Source organism: Dasypus novemcinctus, chromosome 3, assembly GCF_030445035.2.
Source record: "Dasypus novemcinctus isolate mDasNov1 chromosome 3, mDasNov1.1.hap2, whole genome shotgun sequence".
NCBI classification, from domain to species: domain Eukaryota; kingdom Metazoa; phylum Chordata; class Mammalia; order Cingulata; family Dasypodidae; genus Dasypus; species Dasypus novemcinctus.
In genome coordinates, this window is record NC_080675.1 from 7,066,236 (window position 1) to 7,091,272 (window position 25,037).

General features: G+C 42.8%; 1 protein-coding gene across 5 annotated transcripts in view; it reads left to right on the top strand.

Moving 5' to 3' along the window:
• Positions 1-25,037, top strand: part of SETD3 (SET domain containing 3, actin N3(tau)-histidine methyltransferase) — an 87,947-nt gene that overhangs the window by 24,124 nt on the left and 38,786 nt on the right. The gene's annotated exons all lie outside the window — the stretch shown is intronic.

Here is a 25,037-nt window from a genome sequence, read left to right on the forward strand (position 1 = left end):
TGACTTTAGTAGGTCTAAGTCTTTGTCATTTCCTGTCATTAGGCAGCAAATTGGAAAATAGCTGTTGTCATTAATGTGTTTCTCAAATCTGGGCTGTTGCTAGTTGGCAAATGGCAGTACCTTCCTACCCTGAGAGGAATCACTTCTGTTGTCAGGTTGGGGATACAGAAATGATGGCAGGCCTTTTTATGATAATGGACCTGGCATGATCTCTGGATGTTTCATTTTTCCTACTGGTCTGTTTATTTCAGTGTTAACTAAGTAGTGCAATTTTCCTTCAAAATTTGATGTGATTTTAACTGGCACTGAGTCACTAAAACTCTCTCTGTATAGATGGAACCACTTTATGCCAATCTGTTTGAATAATTCCCTGAAAAAAAAAAAAATCCTTTGGATCATGCTAACTAAGGTGACTGCATTATACCAAGGTCTATGTTGTAAATCTTATTATTGTGAACATCTCAGGAACTAGAGAACATTCTAAAAATAAGTTCTAAGAAGTTTTTCTAAGAGTAATAAAATTTCCACATGAGTAATAAGAACAATTTGTATAACCTATAAGGAACAAATAACTGTATTCTTAAAGGCACTACTGGATCTTTTTAAAGCAGTTATCCCTTTTTATTGAAAATATTAATAAATGTGAAAGCAAGGTATATAGAAATGTGAAATTAATAGATAATCAGATGTTGACTTTTTCAGAAAATTGAAAAAAATTGCCGAGGCAACAGATGTAGTTTAAATGGTTGAGTGCCTGCTTCCCATGTATGGAGTCCTGGGTTCAATCCCTGGTACCTCCTAAAAATTTTTTAAAAAATTGTCATTATTTAAAGATGAAATCCCAATGGGATCTTTTTCTAACAAAATTATCAAACAGAGAACAAAATGTGTCTCTGTCACATAAATAGGTTCTTTTATGTAAAATATTTACATCAGTGATTCTCAACAGGGCCATTTTGTCTGTGCCCGCACTGCCCTACCCCTTTGCATTCAGGAGACATTTTTGGTTGTTATGATGTGATGTGTTGGAGTTGGGGGGAGAATGCTGCTGGAATCTAGGCCAGGAATGCTGCTAAACTTCCTTCAAGGTACAGAGCAGCCCCTACCACAAAATTTTCCAGTCCAAAGTGTCATTAGTGCTCATTAGCGCTGAGATTGAGAAACCCTGCTTGGCATGTATATTACAAAACAAACCCCCTTGGATATCTACATCATTCCAAAAATTAGTTATTCCCTTTTAATAATGGGCTACTTGGGCCTGGTAGGTACTGTTCAGTACTCACTATAGCTGTTACATCCAAAAGCCTCCTGCTTAGCTAATTTCACAACCCTTCCCTGGCATTAGTCATGTGCTGTAGTTAGGGAAATGTACTTTAAAGCATTTTTTAATTCACCATCATTTAACAAACAATCTTTCTGTTTCAAAACCTGCAAATATAAGATCAGGATTGGCGATGTTTGTTGTGTTAAGAGTATGAATACAGGGGAACAAACACTGGAGAAAAGTAAACATAAAATTCAGATTACTTTTTACAACAGGGCATATTTGGACTAAGGAGTTGAGTTTGAGATCCTTGGAATTGAATTTTTAAGGAGTGTATGGTGGTGGGGTGGGATCACTTCTCCAGATTACCTGGGGCCAGTGTAGTCAGGAAAGGGCTATTTGAATGATGGGAGGACAGAAGCCTGTTCACTGAATGGGGATTTGAAAGAGTCAGGCGCAGCAGGAGGGTAAGCTGATCACGTGAGAGGCCGGGTGGTCAGCTGAGATGATGTGAGCTTTGCTGTAAGACTACCTGCATTGAAGTCCTGATCCCATATCTCACTCAGTGTTATAATTTGGAATGTACTGTTTTACTTCTCTGAGTTCCTTGATCAGTATAAGAAAAATGTTAAGACCCAGTTTTCATTGTGACCACTGTCAAGCCCATGTTGGAGTGCCCATCTTGGTGCCAGGCTGTGGGGACCCTGGTCCTTGGGAGGACTGCTTCCTCTGGGAGACCCCAGTGGGAGTTGGAGGACGTGGGGGTTGAGTCAGTTCAGGCGGTACGGTGTAGTCGTCGAGTGTGGGGTTGGGATCCCCACGGCACCACGAAGGCAGTGTTGTTGTGGGAAGACTGCGATTCTATTCCCTTAGCTGTAAAGTAGGATCCCAGAGTACCTGTCACCTAGAGTTGCCGTGGGGTGAAACGAGTGGGTCTGTGGGAGGTACTCAGTCCAAGCCTCGCACACAGTACTTGTTACAGAAGTGTTGGGTGGATTTCCAAATCATTTTGTGTTTCCATGCTTGAGGCCATGCTATTTGGTTGTTTTGGTTTCTTCCCCCATTCCTTTGATACTTTATGTTAGTATTTCATAACTTTCTATAAAAAACTAATTCCTAGAGGCAAAGCATAATGAAGAGTATTCCTTCAAGACTAGGGTCTTAACCCAAAGTGATCCACCAGAAGTTCAGAATTGCTTCAGAGTTGCATGTTTTTGTTGTTACTGTTGTTTGGTTTTGGTCTCATGTTTTTATATCTTAAAAATTCATGCAACTGTTTATACTTGCCGTAGTTTTAAAATCATGAGCATTGTAGGACAACAACCTGCTTCTCCTATGAGCCTACCTGCCTTCTAAGATTCCTCTGTCCCCTAGGACATGAAGTAGCTTTACATGCAGAAAATTCCATTTATTGTGGCAGTGATGGAGTTGAGGTGTGGTGCTTTTTCAAAAGAAGAAGATGTGGTGATTACATTAGTATGAATAAGCAGCAGAAGGGAATCATTACATATTTGTTAAAATGCATAGTAATAAGTTTTTATGGAAAATTTCTTAACCAGTGATTTAAGTCAGTGCTAATTGGAATAAGAGTTCTAGGTGGCCTAGAAGTAGGTGTACTGCTGTTATAGGTAAGGCGGTAGAAGCCGTGACTGGAATAGTTGTGCATAAGTATTCATGATAAAAACATTTAAGCAAGTGTTTTTTAAAAAATTGTTCCACATTTATTAATTTCTCATAAAAAATTTTCCACAACAAAAACTCTATTCTTAGATGGCTTCACTTAGGTGTAGATGTTTTACTGGTTGTAGACATTTAAGGAAAATAATAACACCAGTCTTATTAGACAAATTCTTTCAGAAAATAGAGGAGGAAAGAATACTTCCTACCTCATTTTATAAAGTCAGCATAAACTTTATACCAAACATGAAAAAGACATTTTAAAATTATTATAGATAACCTTGATGAGCATAAAAAGTTATGTTTTTAAGATTATTTTTTAATATTTTTAATGTGAGTTTTTACTGAAGTGTAATATCCATACAACAAATTATAAGTATACCTTAGTGAATTTTTACTAAGTGAGCAGCACTAAAACTATACTTTCAGTCTAGTTGTTTTCCTTGTTTTAGAATGATCTCATGACTTCTGAATAGTCTTCAATAATAGAGTAAATGTAAATGTTCACATAGTACTGCTATATTGGTTATTAAAGTGCCATATTTTGTCACTTCAATGCCAAACGATCTTTTGATTTGTGATCATTTCTCAGGTCACTTTATGACAGTTTTACAACATTTACATGACATATCCTTCACTCCTGCCTCTGGATGCTCACCTTTCCTCCTCTGATTCTGGAGGTGCCATGTCAGTGTGCAGCAGAGGCACATGGGGCCTGGAAGTCAAGAACCCTGCATGAGGGAAGCAGATAGAGCTCAACTGATATAGTGTCTGCCTACCATATGGAGGGTCCGGGGTTCAATACCCTGGGCCTCCTGACCTGTGGGGTAAGCTGGCTCATGCATGGTACTGCCGTGCACAAGAAGTGCTGTGCCACACAGGGGTGTCCCCATGTAGGGGAGCCCCACATGGAAGGAGTGCGCCCTGCAAGGAGAGCTGCCCTGCATGAAAAAAGCGCAGCCTGCCCAGGAGTGGCTCTGCACACATGGAGAGCTGATGCAGCAAGATGACACAACAAAAGAGAGATGCAGTTTCCCAGTGCCATCTGACAATGCAAGCGGACACAGAAGAACACACAGTGAATGGACGCAGAGAACAGACAAAGGGGGGAAAGGAGAGAAATAAATAAAAGAAATCTTGAAAAAAAAAAGAATCATATATGAATAAGATACCATGCCACTTCAGGACAAACCCAGCTGCAGTATTATTGAAATGCAAAGATAATTTTTACATATTTATGGACTCAAGCAGTACGCAGCATCATGCTAGTTTTATATTACTACATCTTATTTCTGAGTCCCAAGATCCAGAAACCATCAATGTAATATTAATTTATATGGGCACTTTAAAACAGACCTGCAGAATATATTTATAATTTTTTTAATGCTTCTCTAAGAGATAATTCATGGGAAGAGAGAATAACGTTTTGTTCATTATCTCAGTGCTATTTTGCTTTTCTTAGGGATAATGTATTAGATTTGGTACTCTGCTATATAGGTTACAGAGTTAAATAACATTTTTAACCAAATATATCAGGTTACATGTATAATATGACATAGTCACACATTATATCAATGTTTTATTCTCTTATTCTATGGCTTTTCTAAATATATACTTATATATATGATTGATTAATGCTATATGAAATATTTTTTTAAAAATACCAAACCATATATCCCTCTTGTCTTTGCCAGGATAAGATTTTAGGATGTCGCTCCTGTTTAGTAGGTCACTTCATCCATGTATTGTTACTCAGGGAGAGCAAATATTGATACATCAGGTCATATTTACATTTTCGTTACAGCCACCTGCCCTCAGTTTGATATTTGCCATTGTGACTCTTAACCTTTTTCAAGGCCACGGGATCCTCTCCCCAGAAAAATGCACTTGTGTACTATATCATGAACATTTGTATACCATTTGAGGGACCCAAATTCCAGAACCCCGTTTGTAGTTTTTAATTAAAAGTTCCTATTTAAAGTCATTTTCCTGGGGACCTCTACCAAGCTGGTGTCTAAACTGAAACCAATTCTTCTGATCTGCCTGATGGCCTGAAGGTATCTTTCCTAAGGAAGTGGGCAAGTTAGGAACCCTGAAAACAGGAATTCCTAGGGCCACATGTGTGCATGCTCAAGGCAACATGCATGCACAGAAAGGGTCAGGTAAGGCCCCTTGCTTTGGCCTAGAGCTATTCCCTAAACTCATTGTATGGATAAACCAGGAAGCAGATCCTCCTGCAAGTCAAGGAGATCCTCCTGCCAGTCAATCTGCAAAGACTAGAAAGGGTGCTTTACTTTTTTTTACCCCTTTTTTGTTAGCTCCTGGCATTCGAGGGAAGTTCTGTGATAATACTAGCTGGATAAAAATTTAAGGAATAGATGCCTTAGAGACTAAATTTCAGTGATAAAACATTAAAATATAAAAATGTTCAGGTTTCAACAAAAGATTACAAAACATACAAAGAAACAGGCAGTGATGGCCTCAACAAAGAAGATTAAAGCATTAGAAACCATCATTGACAGGACCAGACCTGGGACATCTTAGACAAAGACTTTAAAAATGATCCTAAATATGCTCAGAGCTAAAAAAAAAAAAAAAGACACAGAACTAAAGGAAATCAGGAAAACAATAAATGAAAACAAAAAGAATAGCAACAGAGAGGTGAAAATTATGAAAAGGAACCAGAAAGATTTGAAGTCTACAGTTAGAAAAATTAAAAATTCCCTAGAGGGGTTCAACAGCAGATTGGAACTGGCAGAAGAAAGAATCAGAGGACTTGGAGATAAGACAATTGAAATCATTGAATCTGAGGAGCAGAAAGAAGAAAGAATGAAGAGTGAACAGAGCCTAAGAGACCCAATATATGTACTGTGGGAGTCCCAGAAGGAGAAGAAAGAAGGAGCCAGAGAAAATAGTCAAAGAAATAATGAAAACTTCCCAAATTTAACAAAAGACATGAATATACACATCTAAGATGCTTAGTGAACTCTAAACAGGATAAATCCAAATAGAGCTACATTATGGCATATTAAACTGTCAAATGCCAAAGATGAAGAGAGAATTCTGAAAGCTGCAAGAGAGAGGCAACGTGTCATGGACAAGAGAGCCTCAATAAGCTTAAGTGCCAGTTTCTCATCAGAAACCATGCAGGCAAGAAGGCAATGGGATGACATATTTAAAGTGCTGAAAGCAAAAAATCACACTCTCAGTTTTTCAGACAGCTCAAAGCACACATCATGAAGTGGGTTGGCTTAAACAATGGAAATTTATTCGCTCATGGTTTTGAGGCTGGGAAAATGTCCAAATCAAGACATTATTGGGAAACGAATGTGGCTCAAGTAGTTGGGCTCCCATTTACCTTATAGGAAGTCCAGGGTTTGATGCCCAGGGCCTCCTGGTGAAGGCAAGCTGGCCTGTGCACTGAGCTGGCCCACACAGAGTGCCAGCCCACAGAGAAGTGCCACCCCGCACGGGAGTCCCACCCTGCGCAGGAGTGCTGGCTGATGCAGAGAGCTGGCACAGCAAGGTGATGCAACAAGAGACACAGAGGAGAGACAATAAGACGTAGCAGAACGGGGAGCTGAGGTGGCGCAAGAGAGTGATCGCCTCTCCCACTCTGGAAGGTCCCAGGATTGGTTCCCGGAGCCACCCAATGAGAATACAAGCAGACACAGGAGAACACATAGCAAATGGACTCAAAGAGCAGACAATGGAGGAGTGGGGGGAGGGGAGAAATAAATAAGTTAAAAAAAAAAAAGACGTTATCAAAGTGATGTTTTCTTCTTGAAGACCGGCTACTGACAATCCTTGGCTCTGTCGCATGGCAAGGCACGTGGTAGCATCTGCTGGCTTCTCCCTTCTCTTCCTAGTTTCGCTGATTTCAGCTTCTTGCTTCCGTTGCTTTCTCTCTGTCTGAATTTCATTTTCTTATAGAGGACTCTAGTATATAGCATTAAGACCTGCCCGTGTTGAGGTGGAATACTTCTTAACGAAGAGCACCTCATCATCCTCCCACAGGAATGGACTAGATTTAAGAATACTTTTTCTGGGGTACATACAGCTTCAAAATACCACAATTGCAAGCCAAGACTTCTGTATCCAGCAAAACTGAAGAAGAAATTAAGACTTTGCTCCCCCAAATCTGAAGGAGTTCATCACCTCTAGGCTGGCCCTACAAGAGATGCTAAACAGAGTTCTGCAGGTTGAAAGGGAAGGATAAGAGACAATAGATTGAAGCCCCATGAAGAAATAAAGATAGCCTGTGAGGGTAGCAATTCCACCCTACAAGTGCCAGCACTATTGTACTTTTGGTTTGTAACCCCATTTCTTATTTCCTATAGGATCTACAAGGCTGATGTATAAAATGTAATGAGAAATCAGTGGTTTTGGACTCATAATGTATAAACAAGTTAATTTGTAACAAGAACTACGTAAAGGCTGGGGAACGGGTATAGTGATGTTAGGTTGGCATCAAAGCAAACAAAACTGGTATAGATTTGGCATTTTAAATTTAAGCCTGTGGTAAATACAAATGTCAGAGAACATGCAAACTCATATGGACAGAAATTAAAGTACAGGTTACCAGTGGTGGGACAGGTGCAATGGGGAGTTAATATATAGTGGGTTCAGGGTTTCTGTTTGGGAAGATGGGGAAGTTTTAGGAATTCAAAGTGGTGAAGTTACCACAGCATGATGACTGTGATCAATTCCATTAAATGGTATGCTTGGGAGTCATTGAGATGGGAAAGTTTATGTTGTATATATGTTCCCACAATTTAACAAAAAACAAAAGAAAGTACAACTAAAGAGATGATGGCAATTAAATGCAATACAGGCCGGGAGCTTCAGTGGCACAGTTGGTTAGCACGTGGTACTTATAAATGCAATACATGATCCTATGTGGGATCTAGCAAGGGAAGGAGAAAAGGCTCAAAGGGAAATTATTGGGACATACAAAAAATTAGATTATAGGCTGTAAGCTTGAGATTGATGTTAAGTTTCTTGAATTTGATAACTGCTTAAGGTGGTTACATAGTAAATATCCTTGTTCTTAGGAATTGTACATGGCAGTACTAAGTGTTCAAGGAACATGATATATACACCTATACCCAAGTATTCAGAAAATGGATTAATAGATGGATAGAATGATAGAATGATGTAGCATATGTGGCAAAATGTTAAAATTGGTGCATCTGGGTATCTGGGGGCTTAGAGGTAAGTTGGAGGTGTCTGTATAGGGTTTATTTTTGTAACTGTCCTGTAGGTTTGAAAGTATTTCAAATTAAAAAGTTAAAAGAAAAAGATTTCACCTTCTGGTGAAATACGATATTGCAGCTTAATGGTAAGGAATGTTAACACCCAAATTAAAGAAGCTTAAATTAGAAATTGTGGCTCAGCCAAATCCTGGAATAGGTTTGTATGGAGTTTAGAATCCTAAGTGGGGTTAAGATTTCTGTTACCTTGTAAAATGGGGTTGGGGAAAGATATGATTAATGATGGAAGGCAGAGCAGCATTTAAAAACTATTGCAGAGTTTTAAACCTATAAAAATACACCTAGCAGATCAGGACATACCAAAAAGTTCAGCTCAGAGTTGGTACTTTTGCATGTAAAAACATGTTTTATGATAGAAAATATTTCATGATATCAGTGGAAAAGCAGGATTTGGTATAAACCTATTTTTGGAGAAGTATAATTGTACAAAAATGAAGCAGATATTATCAGATTTTACTTAATATGTTGAGGAATAGTCCATATACTTTTCAGTTATATTAAAGAAAAAGAAATTTAATAGATCCTAGGGAGGAACTGTCCATGTAACTGATAACGAATCCTATCTAGTAGACAGGTGCTGTGTGTGGGGTTGCCAGCTCTTCCCAAGGTAAAGATTTCCCTGTGTTGTTGATACTGAATGTGATGATCTCTTAAGGAGAGGTAAGTTTAAGAGAATAGAGACAGATTTATAAAATCAATTACTAGCGCACTACTGTTTTTCCATTGGTCTCAACCAGTCTGATTTGTCCTATCTTAATTGGATTTCCTCTTTTATGTAGGTCACACAATTTGAGAGGTAGATGGCAAACTTTATTTGTGCATTAATTGCCTTGAATTTTACTTCAAAGCTCACATCCATTGCAGCAAGCTTTCTGTTTTCCTTCCTTACACTTGAGGACAGAGTAAGGCAGTCTTGACTTGGCTGCCTTCCTTGAATAGGCAGCTTCTCCTACCTAGCCAGGGTTGCAGTGGCAGAAGATTTGAGCAGCCATATTTACAACTTACTGTTGCTACAGCCTGTCTCTGAAAATAGGGCCCACCAAGAGACCGGGGAAGATGTCACTTTTGGTTCTTGGCATCCCTTGGCAGTTGTGGCTAAATACAAACAGTTGCTTCTCCCATTTCCCACTGTTCTCTTTGTTTCTGACAGACTAACACAATAGCACAAGATGTGAAGTGCCAGGAGATGGATTTGGCCTATGTTTTCCTAGAGCTCTCCTTTGCATAAGAATCTGGTAATTCATAAGACTTCCAGGGACAAGCACCAAATTAAAATAGAAACCTCTGGGCATTAACTTACTTTAAAGATCCCACGGCCATCAAACTCAGGGGAAGATATACCTGAATGTCTAAAACTAGTCACGATGTAACTGTAAGGGAAAATATGCTCACGTATTCGTTTAACTTTATCTCCTCTGGTAGCAGAGGTCGTGTACAGGTACTTCCTAGTTTGTGTGCAGGTATTCTAGATTGTTGCTGAGTCGGCGTGAGGCTCTCCTTCAGCTTCTCCCTCTCTTTCATCCTTTTCCCTCCATCTAGAAACCTGTAATAAAAGCCTTCCATCCTAAATACACCAACCAGCCAACTTTATTTTTTTTTTTTGAGGTACGGAGGGTGGGTTTGGTGGGGACTGGGGATTGAACCACTCAACTACTGAGCAACCTTGGCTCCCCGAGTTGATTTTTTCATTTGTTTGCTTGTTGTTTGTTTTGTTTTTGTTTTTAGGAGGCTCCAGGGACCTCCCATGTGGGAAAAGCTTGAGTCACATTCACTCCCTTTTGTTTTTTAACTCTTTGTATCCTCAATCATTTTGTTCATTCAGCTACTATTTATTATCTTTTAAGTGTGACCTACTTCACCTGGGACTACTGCTCTGAGGATACAAGTTTTTTTTTTTAAGATTTATTTATTCCCCCCCTGCCCCTCATTGTCTGCTCTCTGTGTCCATTTGTGTGTTCTTCTGTGTCCGCTTTTATTCTCCATCAGGCGGCACTGGGGATCTGTGTCTCTTTTTGTTGTGTCATCTTGCTGCGTCAGCTCTCCGTGTGTGCGGCACCGCTCCTGGGCAGGCTGTGGTTTCGCGTGGGGTGGCTCTCCTTGCACAGGGGCCACTCCTTGTGCAGGGGGCATCCCTGTGTGGGCCGGCACTCCTTGCGTGTAGCAGCACTGCGCGTGGGCCAGCTCACCACACGGGCCAGGAGGCCCTGGGTCGAACCCTTGGGCTTCCTATTTGGTAGGCGGATGCTCTATCTGTTGAGCCACATCTGCTTCCCAGATACAAAGTTTTTTTAAAAACTTACTTTGAAGAAACTTAAGACTTACAAAAAAAATTGTGAAAACAGTACAGAGTTCCTGGATACACTTCATTCAACTTTCCCTAAAGTTAACATCTTGCATAACTACAGTATAATGATTTAAACCTGGAAGGTAACATTGCTACAATACTATTAAGTAATCTGCTGATCTTCTTGAATTTCACCATTTGTCCCTAATGCTCTCTACCCATCCCCGGATCCCACATTGCATTCAGTTGTCTTGTCCCTTAGGCTCCTCCAACCTGGGGCAACCTAAAAGTTCCTCAGCCTTTCCTATGTTCCATGACCCTGGTACTTTTGAAGAGTACTGACTGCTTATTTTGCAGTGTCCCTCACTTTGTCCTTGCCTGACATTTTCTCATGATAAGAAAAAGAATATGCATGTTTTGGCAAGGATATTCCAGAAGTGATATATATCTTTCTCAATGCTTTGTATCAGGGGATACTTGTTATTAATGTTTTACTAGTGGATTCTTTACTGAAAATTACTGTTTCCCCCCTAATAATTAATGAGAATCTTGTGGAGAGAGATTTGGGGACTATACAAATATCCTGTTTATCATACTTTCATCTACCGATTTTAGCATACATCCATGATTCTTGTCTGAAACGGTTATGCTGTGGCATTTGCCAAACGGTGTTTTTCTATTTCTCTTATTCTTTCTGCATGTATTAATTGGAATTTTACAGTGAGAAGGAGCTGTCCTTTCTTACCCATTTATTTATTCAGCTCTTTTTATATCAATATGGGCCCATGGACATTTATTAGGTTATAATCTGTTACTATCATTTATTTGACATAAAAATTGCTTAAAATATGTCTTCATATAAAAGTATCTGCTTTCTTCCTCAAAGTGATAACCATCTTGGCAATATGTGCCTTCTATAGTATTTAACATAAAGCTAAATGCATAGAGATATTTAGGAGAAATTTGTTGAAATTAACTTAATTGATTCACAGCGCAACAGATCACTTATGAAGTTCACTTAGTCTAACAACACAAAATTGAAAAAGTAGCCTGGACACTGTTTCCTAGGTACCATTCTCCTGACCTCATTCCAAATTAAACTTTTTCCTAGAGGCACATGTGTTCTGTATGTGACATTTTTGTTCACTGTCAACTTCTCAGTCACATCGCAGCTCCTGATGGAGGGTATGAATAGAGCAGAGGTGAAGAGGGACAGGCGGAGTCAGCGATGATGGTGATTCCTGACAGCAGGTCGGTGTGGTGGTGTGGAGGCATCAAGGTGGACGAGCTCTGTGGTAATGGGACCTGGGTGAAGATGGCAAGATGTAGGAAGGCAAGAATGATTTCTGTTTTCAAGTTGTTCTCCTGAGGTGCCCGCGGACTTTTCCAGTCATGGGAGATGTATTCTGTGGGACTGGCTTGAAGAGCAAGTCAGGGATAGAGGTAGGTTGGAACATCTCGTGGACGTGGTGCAGGGAATCCATGGCTGCCAGTAGAAGGCACTGTGCTGAATGGGGTGAAGCCTCTGCTCCGAGCTGTGGCTGATGCCCACACTCACCATGATGAAGATGATGTGGTCACTAAGAGTGCCTCTTCTTGGCACATAGTGCCTGGCTCCATTCCAAGGGGGTGCATCCTCACAGTCACCCTTGGAGGGCAGAGCTGGTCCTCACTTGACAAACAAGGAATTGGAGATGTTGGGCAGCTTGCCCATTCAGATCAGCTCTGTTAGACTCCAGTCTGTGCTCCTTCACTTGGTCTCCCTGAAGCCACAAGGAGGAAGTGTGCCTTCCCCAGTCTAATTCTTTTAAGGTGAATTTTGGGACACAGTATTCTGTAAAGTTTTAAAGACAGGAAGCTTGTTTAATATCTTGCCATTGGAGAGATTTGACATGGACTTGCTGATTGGGAGGGCCCTTACTTTACCAGGGCTGCCCTGTGAGGAGCCTGTACTTGGACTTTCTGCTGCGATGGTTTTTATCCGGTTCCTAAAGGAAAACCCTTCCTGTCCAGCCCTTTCATTTTATTCTCTACCAAAGTTGGGAGACATTCATTCTTGGAGGAAGTGTTAAGGCCATTTGCTTTTCACCCCCAAGCTATGATGAAGCTGGTAGCCCTCTATTTTTTTGGTATGCTTAACCAGTATGACTTTTACTGATATTAAAAATAATTGGGGAGGGAAGCAGATGTGGCTGAAGTGACAGGACCTCTACCTACCATATAGGAGGACTCAGGTTCAATCCCTGTGGCCTTTTGGTGAAAAAGAAGAGAGAATGCATGCCTGCATGGCAAGCCAGTGTCTGCACGGCAACCTAAGTGCCTGTGTGGTGAGCCAAGTGCCCACGTGGCAAGCTGAGTGCCCATGTGAATGCCTGTGTGGTGAACCAGCACCTGTGTGAGTGTTTGCGTGGTGAACCAATGCCTGCATGGTGAGCCAGTGCCCACGCGGCAAGCCAGGTGCCCACGCGGTGAGCCAGTTTCTGCACAAGTGAGTCACACAGCAAAATGATGATGCAACAGAAGAGAACCAAGGGGAGAGTCAAGGTGAAGCGCAGCAGAGACAAACTGAGATGGCACAATTGACAGGAAACCTCTCTCCACATCAGAGGTCCCCAGGATTGAATCCCAGTGGATCCTAGAGGAGAAAGATGAGAAGAGAAGACAAAAAGAGAAATAGATACAGAAGATGACACAGTGAATGAACATAGCAAAAAACTAGCAGAGGAGGGGTGGGAGAGGGGGAGAAAACAAAAATAAATAAAAAAAGACAAGAATTATTTTAAAAAAAGTATACATGTATACATATATATACATATTTCTCATATGTATATATATGGGAAAAAAGTGGAACTTAAGAAAAGCAGCCCAGGCTTGCATTTCTTCTGGGGATGGCCAATGCCTTTATCATCTTCATCAAAGCCATTGACTGTCTTGCTGAAATGCCCTGACCTGTGTCTTTGCTTGCGCTGATAGCTGGCCTTGACCGTTAGTAATTTATGTTAAATGTGTGAGCATTGTCCTTATGTCCTGATTTAAGGTTTCTGATTTTATAAATTATCCATTCTTAACATGAATATAATTTTCATCCTTTTCATAAATAAAGGCTGTAATATACCATTTTAAACAATCTCATTTGCAGTTTTAACTGTGTTCACTTGTTTTGTGTAATGTTACTGCAATTCAGATAGATACAGATTTTACCTTCAGGGCATTTACTCTTCTTTAGTTTCTTCCAGCTGTCATTTGGGTTTTGGTGGCTTTTGGGGGGAATCAGGAAATATGACTATTTCTCTGTGTTCATGGGCTGAATGGGAAAGTTGCAGTGATGTCCTGTTCTGTGGCATAGATTTAGGAGGATACCACTGAAGGGCTTTAAAGATGTGCTTGTCTGAGCCAGGGAGGTTAGCAGTCCGCGTCCTGTCTCCTTCTCTAGAGGACTGCCTGACACAGCTGTGCCTGTGTCCAGCCTGCTCTCCTTACAGATAGCATTCCTTTTCTCTGTGCCCGGCCTACCCCAGCTGACTGTCCTCAGTTGCAGTGCTCCTACCAAACCACAGCCCTCTTCCGCTTTCTCATCTCGCTGCCTTACCTGTGGGCCTTGGCCCCTTTGAGAAACTTCTGACTTGCCCTAGTTTTAGAGTAGATGTCCAGCATAGCAGACACACGTAGACTGCACATTGCCTTCCCTTTCACGTGTTACCTAGATGTTTCCATGTTAGTGGAAGCACTTCCACGGGTGGAGCAGTAATTTACATCCATCCCCTAGTGATGGGCCTCAGAGCTGGCAACCCATCGGGAAGAAGGACAAAACAGTGTGGCCCTTTCTTCCCTTCATTCTTTTTTTTAAAATAAATTTATTTATTTCCCCCCCTTCTCCTCCTCCCACCCAGCTGTTTTTGCTGTCTGTGTTGTCTTCTCTTATTTTCTCTCTAAAGATTCATCAGGTTTCAATCCTGGAGACCTCTGATGGGGAGAGAGGTTCCCTGTCAATTGTGCCACCTCAGTTCCTGGTTTCTACTGCACTTCACCTTGACTCTACCCTTGTCTCTCTTTTGATACATCATCATCTTGCTGCATGACTCGCTTTTGTGCAGCACTGGCTCACCATGCATGCAGTCATCCAGGCACTGGTTCACATGTGGGCATTGACTCGCCGCATGAGCACGCTTTCTCTTCTTTTTCACCAGGAGGCCCCAGGGATCAAACCCAGGTCCTCCCATATGGTAGATGAAAGCTCTGTCACTTGAGCCACATCCGCTTCCCCTTCCCTTCATTCTTAGGGTGTAGGTGGAGTCAGGAACTACTGCCTCCCCTAAGAATCCAAGACCGAATTAGTCATGTTAGAGTCAGAAGAAACCTCAGACTCTGGGCCCAGGCCTGTGAGAATTTAATTTCATGTACCAAGGAGTCACAGCAGAGGTCATGAAGCTGGTGTTTATTGAGCGCCTCTCACGTGCTCTGTGTGGGTTATTCTAATCCTCACGCTGCCCCAAAAGCCAGGCATTTTCCCCATTCTGCAAGTGAGAGCAGGCTTAGGGGCGAAGACGCTGCCAAGGTTGCTGAGTGGCCAAATCGAGACCGAAGCCCAGCTCTGTCCAGCCCTAGAGACGGTGCTCTTCCCTCCTCCCATTGACACAGACCCATCCTTTGTGCAGTTCTTTCCCTCTCCTGCCTTGGCGCCAGCATTACTAGTCCTAGGTCTTTCCCACAAGTCTGGTCAGGAGAACTTTCTGTGAAAATCTCCATTTATTTAAAAACTAGAAGCTCCAAAAAAATCTTAAAACTTACTTTCCCCTTTTCCCCACCAAGGTCTGTACTTTGTGTGTAAATTCTCTGCCCTCTGAGACAGGTTTTGGGGGTGTTTTGTTTTGTTTTGTGTATATGTGAGTCTGATGGAGAACACCCTTGCAGTCACTCATGGTGGTTAATGTGGAGTGCCCGCACGTGCTCTGGGTGCCTTTCCTGGGAGGTGGTACTAGTTTTGTCATTTCTTTTGGTTTTGAGGGTATAGGCTGTAATCCTGTGTGGTTTAAGCTGCAGCCTTCCTGTGTATGCATCATCTACTCTCAAGATGACAACTGTGGTGGTAAAAGCACAAGAAGGAAGAAGAAACAGTGGAGGAACCCCCTATAGCATCAATTATTATAATGCATTACTTATGCATAACTTCTTGTCAGGGCTGGGACTGCTCAGCAGCTTAGTGTGGACGCATAGTTGGGACTCTTCACTCCTGTATTTTAACATCAAAGTGGATTAAGCTTAACCATGGGTGAACTTGAGTAAAATTATAGATCAGGATCTGGTGAGATATGGTGAACATGATTGCTTTTTACTAGAACTGTAGAGTTAGTTAATCCTTGTAAGCCTGGGGTAGGGTCTTGGCATAATCTGTCGCCATTAGCTGTAAGGTGATTAGACAGGTCTAAAAGAACAGTCTTGCTGTTTTCTTTGGAGTTGAGAATCCCACTGTTAGTGAGACTTGGTTGTTGGTATTCATTGTGGGGTATTTGTAAAGGAAGATTTGATAGCTTTCTGTATTTGCATCACATATGAACTCTACCTAGGAGTGGTACTGGCTGAACACTGTCTTAAATATTTGGCAGTTTGTTCTAGACTTGATGGGCTTGCAGGCTACTGCAGGTGGACCTTCGTGGAAGTTCATTTTAGCAGTAAATTTCTGCTGGATATATTATCCAAAAAAGCATCCAAGTAATATAATAGTTTAAAAAGTAGTCTTGTTACTATGCAGTGTACCGTACAAGAAAAAACAAGACCTCAGAGTCAGAGAGACCTGGGCTCACGTCTGAGCCTGTCACCTGCTAGCTAAATTTGGTCCCTCATCTCTAGGCAGGGGATAAGAATACCTGCCCACAAGGCTGTATGGAAATAAACCAGGTGACCTCTGCAAGGCTCCAAGTGCAGGTAACCAGCCCTGCACCAGATGCAAGGAGTGAAGGGTCTCCAGGGTGTCAGCCCAGCCTTCCTCCAGGGCTGTGTCCAGCTCTCTGCTTTACCGCGGCTCCTGTTCAACTTCTACAGTTTTGCGAGTTAGCCCTTTGCAGTATTGGAAGGCTGTTGTCAGAAAGCCGTTTCTTTTAGCGAGGCAAAAAAAGTTTCCCTGTAACCTTCATCTGATAGTTTTGTTTCTGAGTTATAGAGTAAAAGAGTAGTTTCCCTCTTTTCCCACAGGAAAGCCTTTCTCTGCTACCCATGTCACCTCCTCCCCAGCTTAAGCATTCATTCAACAAATACCTTCTCTGAAAGGCACTGGCTTGGAATTGAAGGTTTATAAAATTCATCCATAAATCCTGTAGGCAGGAAGCTGACATTTGTTACATGTATTAACTAATTCATTAATTAATTCACTAAGAAGTGGCACATAACCTAAGGGCACAGATTCAAAAAACAACCATGGGAGTTCAGAGAAGGAAGAGTGCTTTCAGCTGAGAAGATTGAGGAAGATTTTTGTTTTTTAATGGGACAAGGGGCATCTGGAGAAGACAGTTATCATATGAATGTAAATAATAATCTACATTTGTTTGGCGCCTTGAAGCTTTAAGGGGCTTTCACATCTGTCTTCACAGTTCATCCTCACAATAAGCCGGTAAGCTCAGAGTCCTTCTTATCTCCCTTAGTAGATAAGAAAGCTGAAGCCTAGAGGGCCTCATGACCAAGGGGGAAAGGTCTGTGCCTGTCTGTCTCACTGAGACTACCATCAGAGTGCCACAGGATAAAGTGGCCGCGTTTTTGGGCACTCCCTGGCTACTCTGATGTCTCAGAGACCTACCTGGCATTTGCTGCCCTCTTGGTTCCTTTTTCTCCCAAGGCATATCAGTATCTGACAGCACATGGCATATCCCTTCATTTTTCTGTCTGTCTTCCCCAACTTTTTTTTTTTTTAAAGATTTATTTATTTATTTAATTCCCCCCCTCCCCCGGTTGCCTGTTCTCGGTGTCTATTTGCTGCGTCTTGATTCTTTGTCCGCTTCTGTTGTCGTCAGCAGCACAGGAAGTGTGGGCGGCGCCATTCCTGGGCAGGCTGCACTTTCTTTCGCGCTGGGCGGCTCTCCTTGCGAGGTGCACTCCTTGCGCGTGGGGCTCCCCTGCGCAGGGGACACCTCTGCATGGCAGGGCACTGCTTGCGCGCATCAGCACTGCGCGTGGGCCAGCTCCACACGGGTCAAGGAGGCCCGGGGTTTGAACCGCGGACCTCCCATTGGTAGACAGACGCCCTAACCACTGGGCCAAGTCCGTTTCCCTGTCTTCCCCAACTTAAACATAAGTCCAGTGAGAGCAGGGACTTTGTTTCACTTTCAGCTGGAATGTGCCTAACACATAGAAGGTGCTTGGTGGTTATTTGCCGAATGAATTAAGCAGTCAGCAGCATAATCAGCAACTACTAACATTTAATACAACTCTGGTTGGTCACTGTGCCTTGCTTCCTTTCTTCTTCCTACAACCCCTGGGGGGGTTATGTTTACTCTTACCTACTGGTGAAGAAACTAAAGCCCATAGTAGAATTAGTTTCTCTGTTTTTTGCCTAAGGTCACGTAACTGGGAAGTAACAAGACCGGGTCTCCCACTCAGCTCTGTGTGGTTCCAGAGCCCACGTTCTTAGTCCTTATTCTGCACTGCCCCTGTCCATTTCAGAGAACAGAATTCTTGCCCAGCAGTTTTCTAAGCTCTGCTGTTGTAGGGGCTCTTCTAGAACCTGCCAGGAGCAGAATTCTGTTGTACACATTCCTAAGCTTAATCCTTTTCTTTTTTATGGGGTCATTTGCTTGTCTCTTTCATTTGGCCAGTTTTCTTATTTTCCACGATTTGGAAAAGCAGTAATTCCATGGTCATATCTACAAGTTCTTTCAATATTCAGGGTCAGGATTTTTTTTGTCTGGAGAAATTTGAACTTGTTTCAAATGGCTGAGGGCTTTCTTACTGTCATTGCTCCTATTTTGGAATTTGTTGTCCTTCCTGTGAAGACTCTCTGTTACTCTAGTCCAGGCCAGTGTCCTCTCTTAGAGGAGTTCTCCTCTCTTCACCTCCTCCAGTCTGTTCATTAATACATAGGAGCTAAAGGGACCTTGAAAAATGTGAATCCCAGCATGTTCACTGATTGGTCATTACTCACAGAATAGACTCAAAGGGTAAGGCTGGCTGAGATGGCCCCTGCTCACCTCTGGCCCCTCTCACCACACTCTCCACCCTCTGGCCTTGATCATCACCTGGGACATGATTGACCTCGGGGCAATGTACTTCCTTCTGCTGGGGCACTCTTCAGCTCTGTGAACGCCTGGCTCCTGGTTCTTCTGGTTTCAGCTTAGATGTCACTTCTTGAATGGGCCTTTCCCTGACCGTGAAGTAGATGGCCCCCTGCTCTCTTTCTTTCACAGTACTTGCCCCTGTCTGTAGTTGCTTCTGTACTTCTCTGATACCTGTCTCCTCTGAGGATAAGCTTCATGGGCAGGAGTCCCTCTTCCCCTCCTGGTGCTGCCCTGCTGTGTACACAGCACCTGCCACACAGGAAGGCCTGGCAGTGTTAGATGGTGGAATCAGCTGCCTGCCAGCTCTCCATCTGGGCATTATGTGTCCTCAGGGCCTCTGTGGTGGTGTACATGTGTGCACAAAAGCACCTGGTTACAAAGGTGAGTGAGGCCAGAGTCCAGCCTGTCCTCCATGTCCAAAGCCATGTCCCCACAGAGCCATGTCCCTGTAGAGCTGCATCCCTGCAGACAAGGCAAGGCACTCTTTTTCTGATTTGTACAGAGGTCTCTATTGGACACTTGCCTCCCCCACCCCCAGGACAAATACTCCACCTGATGAGACAGCAGAGGAGCCACCATACATGAGGACTGTCCAGGTATATGAGAACTTGAGGTCACTCTGCTTACAGGCTGCGGTAACCCTGAAAGTCGCGGTTCCTATCATTTCTTTCTTTTAAAGATTTATTTTTTATTTATTTCTCTCCCCTTCCGCCCCATTGTCTGCTCTCTTGTGTCCATTTGCTATATGTTCCTCTGTGTCCGCTTGCATTCTTGTCAGCGACACCGGGAAACTGTGTCTTTTTTTGTTGTTGTTGCATCATCTTGCTGTGTCAGCTCTCTGTATGTGCGGTGCCACTCCTGGGCAGGCTGTGCTTTTTTCACGCGGGGCAGCTCTCCTTACGGGGCACACTCCTTGCACATGGCGCTCCCCTATGTGGGGGACACCCCTGTGTGGCATGGCACTCTTGTGCGCGGCAGCACTATGTGTGGGCCAGCTCCACACGGGTCAGGAGACCCTGGGTATCAAACCCTGGACCCTCCATATGGTAGGCAGATACTCTTACCAGTTGAGCCATGTCTGCTTCCCTCATTTCTTTCTTGGTATTGTGAGAGGTGAAGTTCAGAGCAAGGGAAGAATTGATCAGATCCTTTGCTTTTGGCAGGTCTCCAGATACCTGGTTTATATTCTTTCTCTTGGCTATTATATTTTTTTCTGTGTGGGTATGTGTGCCTTCTGTAGACTCCAAAAGATGAGGTAATATGGTGTGTACGTCCTCAACACCATTGACCCTCACCTGGTGCTCACTGCTCGGCCCTCATCCCCAGAGTCCCAGTTGTCTGCAGGTAACAGTCTGAACTACTGTTCTGCCCCTTCCCTCCGAACCTCTTCTTTTGTATGCTGCACACCCCCCATGGCCGTGGCCCCATGCAAGTCCTCTCCAGCCAGGCTTTCTGATGGCTTAGACTCTCACGTCTACTGCTTGTACTACTCAGGTGACGCCCCCACTCAGCGGGGGGCGTGTTGACATCTGGGGCTGGATGTACGGCTCCTGACTCTCTTCCCTGCTGTCGTGTCCTGGAAAGTGCTGGGCACCCCCACCTCACGGATGACTTCACAGAGTGCCCTGCGGATATCAGCAGTCTAACCTGAGTTAGGGAGTTATACGGTGAATGTCTGTATGCTTTTAGGCCCACCTGTATGCTTTAGTCCTTAAGCTTCCTCCCATGTTATGATTTAGGTCATCTTGGTATTTCACAAAACTATTTTAAGTAAAGGAAAAGTGAGTTATAAAAATTAGTAATAGAAAGTATAGGATGGGTACTGTCTTTATGTTTATTTATATTCTGTTTCATCAGGAAAAAATAGTATTTATTTCTTTTTATTTTTTTAAGCAAAGAGCTCCCTGTTTAAAATATTTTTTGATAGTAATGAGGATGTACCAAATGTTTATTTCTCCTCTAGTTCAGTATTGGTTGTTGTAAAACGATAGATAATATGAGGGCCTCACCTTCCAGAGATTCTTGATGGAGAGGAGAGGAAAACAACAAGCAGGAAACATTGAAGAGCCCATGGGATAACCGAGGCAGTGACTGCTGAGGTCATTGAAGGCTGGGGCAGGCAGGTGGCACCTGAGCTGGGATGGAAAGGGGAAACTGTCAGTGGGGGAAATGCTGTCAGCAAAGATCTGGAGTTGGGAGTGAGCAGGGCACAGAGAAAGGCCCATGGCAAGACCAGCCTAGGTCTAGCAGGGGCCCAGGCCTGGGAACTGAGGGAGGCGGTGGCAGGCCTGCCATGGAGGCGAACGCCCAGGGTGTGACCCAAGGCTCCACCTGGGGTGCCTGTAGCTGTTGTGGCTTGGCACAGAATTGGGACGAAATGGCTGCTGCTTTTAGCCATTCTTATATATGCTGCACCTAGTCAAATTGCTCAAATGCTCTGAGCCTCAGTTTCCTCATTTACAACTTCCCCTGTCTCACTTACATATAGACTTGCAAAAGCAGGGGAGCTATAAATGGATATGTGTGTTTTTAAAATATAAAGTGTTCTATTATCATAATTAACCTGAAGGTGATGTAAGCACCATTCAGTACTTAATCCTGCATTGGATTTAAAAGGCAAGAGAGTGAAACAGAAAGGTCAGTTCACAGGAGCTGGATGGAGATTGAAGAGAGGGAGGAGGGGAGGAGGCCAAAGGTGGCAGGAGCCAGGGCAGGAAGAGCCTTGAGCAGGCCTTGCTAAGCAGGGGGTTCTGTCCTGGCAGCTACAGCCTCCGTCTGCTTGTTCAAAGGTTTGGAGGCAAGAAGACCAGTTAGACTAACAGACTTGAGGAATACCTGCTGGTAGAGTTAACAGTTCCTGGTGACAAATTGGATATGAAGAGTGTGGAAGTTAGGCAAGGATGACCTTGAGGTTTCTGGAATAAATCAATTTTTAAAAATAGATATTTTTTATTAGCGAAGTTGTGAGCTTACAAAACAGTCACTCATAATGTGCAAAATTCTCATACATCACCCCTCCACCCACACCTTACATTGTTGTGGAACATTTGTTACAGATTATAATCGAAAGAACATAGCATACATTTCCTATATTTTTCTTCACACCCCCTATTTTTAACACTATGTATTAGTATTATGCATTTGTTGTAACTTATGAGAGAACACTCTTGAAATTGTACTGTTAACCACAGTCCATCTTCCACCACATGGTTCACTGTGTTATATAGTTCCATGCCTTGTACATTCTATCCAAAGTGTACATTCAGTGGCTCTCACTTTCATCACAAAGTTATGCACTCATCACCTAAGTAAATTTTTGAACATTTTCCTTAGTCTAAAAGAAAAACCCCATGCCCCCCTATTATTGACCTTTAGCATTGATATAGTACCTTTTTTGACATTGATCCAAGAATATTACAATATGGCTGTTAACAGTCATCCATAAGTTACGTTAGTGTATTTTCCCGTGGATCACCTTGTAATAGTGACATACATTTGTTCTAGTTCTAGTTCAATTGTAATTGTATTTTTTTTTAAAGATTTATTTTTTTATTTATTTCTCTCTCCTCCCCCCCCCCCACCCCCCAGTTGTCTGCTCTCTGTGTCCATTTGCTGTGTGTTCTTCTGTGACCACTTCGATCCTTTATCAGTAGCACTGGGAATCTTGTTTCTTTTTGTTGCGTCATCTTGCTGTGTCAGCTCTCCGTGTATGTGGCGCCGTTCTTGGGCAGGCTGCACTTTCTTTCGCACTGGACGGCTCTCCTTATGGGGCACATTCCTTGCACGTGGGGCTCCCCTACGCGGGGGACACCCCTGCGTGGCACGACAGTCCTTGTGTGCATCAGCACTGCACATGGGCCGGCTCCACATGGGTCAAGGAGGCCCTGGGCTTGAACTGTGGACCTCCCATGTGGTAGGCGGACGCCCTATCCATTGGGCCAAGGCCTCTTCCCTGTAATTATATTATTAACCACAATTCTCATCTACTTCTGGGTTCACAGTGTTACTCAGTCCCTGGATTATTCTCTAGCTTTCCTTCAACTGACATTTACATCCCCAGACTACCTCTTTCAGCCATAATCCTATTTATAAACCAGCCATGTTAGTATACTCACTATAATGTGTTACCATCAGCTCTGTCCATTTCCACACTTTTATAGTTGGCGCTAATTGAAAATTCTCCATACATTAGGTATCAGTACCCCTTCTCAGTCCTCATCCTATCTCCTAGTAACCTATACTGTAGGTTTTACTCCGTGTGTTTATTCTTCATATTTAGTTCATATTAGTGAAACTAATTTGTCCTTTTGTTCTGGCTTATTTCACTCAGTATAATGTCCTCAGGGTTCATCCATGTTGTTGTTTGTGTCCCAATTTCATTTTTTACAGAAGTATAGTATTCCGTTGTATGTATATACCACATTTTGTTTATCCATTCATTGGTTGATGGACAGTTGGGTTGTTTCCATCTTTTGGCAATTGTGAATAATGCTGCTATGAACATTGGTTATTCGCGTCACTGGAATAAACTGATTTTAAGTTGTTCTCTCTCGTGCTCAAAAACTGACTTTATTAACCTAAAGTTTCAAACTTCGTCATTTAAAAAGGAAATCTTAAATCCTAAATTCCTGCTCTTCTAACTTGTCTAAACCATAGACAATGCTGAAAGTAATTTATAGTACTTGCCACCTGAATTTTCAGTCCAGACAGGTTTATTTTGTGCTTTAGAATATATATTTCAAGCAGAAACCTTTTGTATGCAAAAGCTAAGCACATCACAGATTTATTAGTGATTTCAAGATTAACTAATGAGTTTTAAAATCTTTGTGTCCATCTCATGGTTTTTCCTTAAATGTTGTGAAGTCATTTAAAATTAATGGACTGGTTTTTATCTGACTGTGTTTACTAGAGGAATATTGCCATCAGCTTTGAAGTCCTTGATCTTGTATGGTCTTCTCACTTGTGTCAGTGAATTAGTGGCTGTGGTGTCTGGAACCAGAAGATGGGGGCCTCCATCAGCACAGTGACTGGTGTCTAAATGCTGACACCCCGTCAGCTGGAATGTGATGAAGGACTTCATGATGTGATGAAATGCAATGAAGTCCTTCATGATGAAGGAATTAATGCTAATAGAGGAGTGAGATGGAGCGCCTGTGAGTTATTCAACATTGGACTAGGATAGTATTCCAACGCTGAAAAGATCCTTTGGAAAGAATCAATATCTCTCTCTGTCATACACACACACATTATCACACTGTCACCCAGAAGTCTCCCCACACCCAGTGCGTTTTCTTTGTGGACAGTCACTACCTGCTGTCCAGCACTCCTGACTTGATGAGCTTTGTTGGGTGCTGGGTGGAGATGTAACCATGTGATTTGTTTTTAAGAAGCTTCAGTCTAGTGGAAAACCAAATCCAATGTGGAATTATAATAGCAGTGGTGGGGAGCTGGCCCAGAGGCAAGGGAAACAAAGAAGGAAAAGAGAGAGAGATGAAGGGTGTTTTTAGATAAAGAGTATTTTACAAATGCATGTTTTTAAAAAGGGCCAGGAGTCATCCAGGTAGAGGGCAAAGGGCGGAGCGTGACCACTGACTGGAGCATGATGTGCAGGGCAGCAGGAAAGTGAAGACGGAAGAGGAGACAGTGGCCAGAAGGGAGGGGCAGAGCTAGTGCTTCACAACACTTTACCCATGCCAAGGTCTGCTTTCAGTTCAAATCCACTGAATCCACATAGCAGGCCTCAGAATTCTAGTTCCTCTTCTTCCCATTTAACGGGGGAGAGTGTTGAGGCCTATTTGCTGTGTGTTTCAGGACTTATATTCCTACCTAGTTGGTTGGCACACCAGGGCTGAAATTCTGTGTCCTTGGGGAGTGGGTGTAGCTCAGTGGTTGAGTCCCTGCTTCCTATGTACAATGTCCTGGGTTCAATCCCTGGTCACCTCCTAAAAAACATTACTGTTTCACTCTGAGCTGTGGTCTCTATCCACCATATCATGCTGATTTCATCTTGTCATCACAGGGAGTTGGCCATTCATTCCACATTTAGTGAGTACCTACTGCTCAGTAAATCTGGTTTCTGTTTCATCCTGAGCTGTGGAAATGTTTTAAGGAGTGGAGAGATGAGAGCAGGAATTCTGCTAATGGTAATGCCATGGAGGCAGGGATTTTTGCCTGTATTGCTGAAGCATTGAGACCAGTGCTGGCACATGGTCAGAATTCAGTCACCCTTTGTGGGTTAATACATGTAACTCCTGTATGGACGCAAGTGGCGGTAGTCA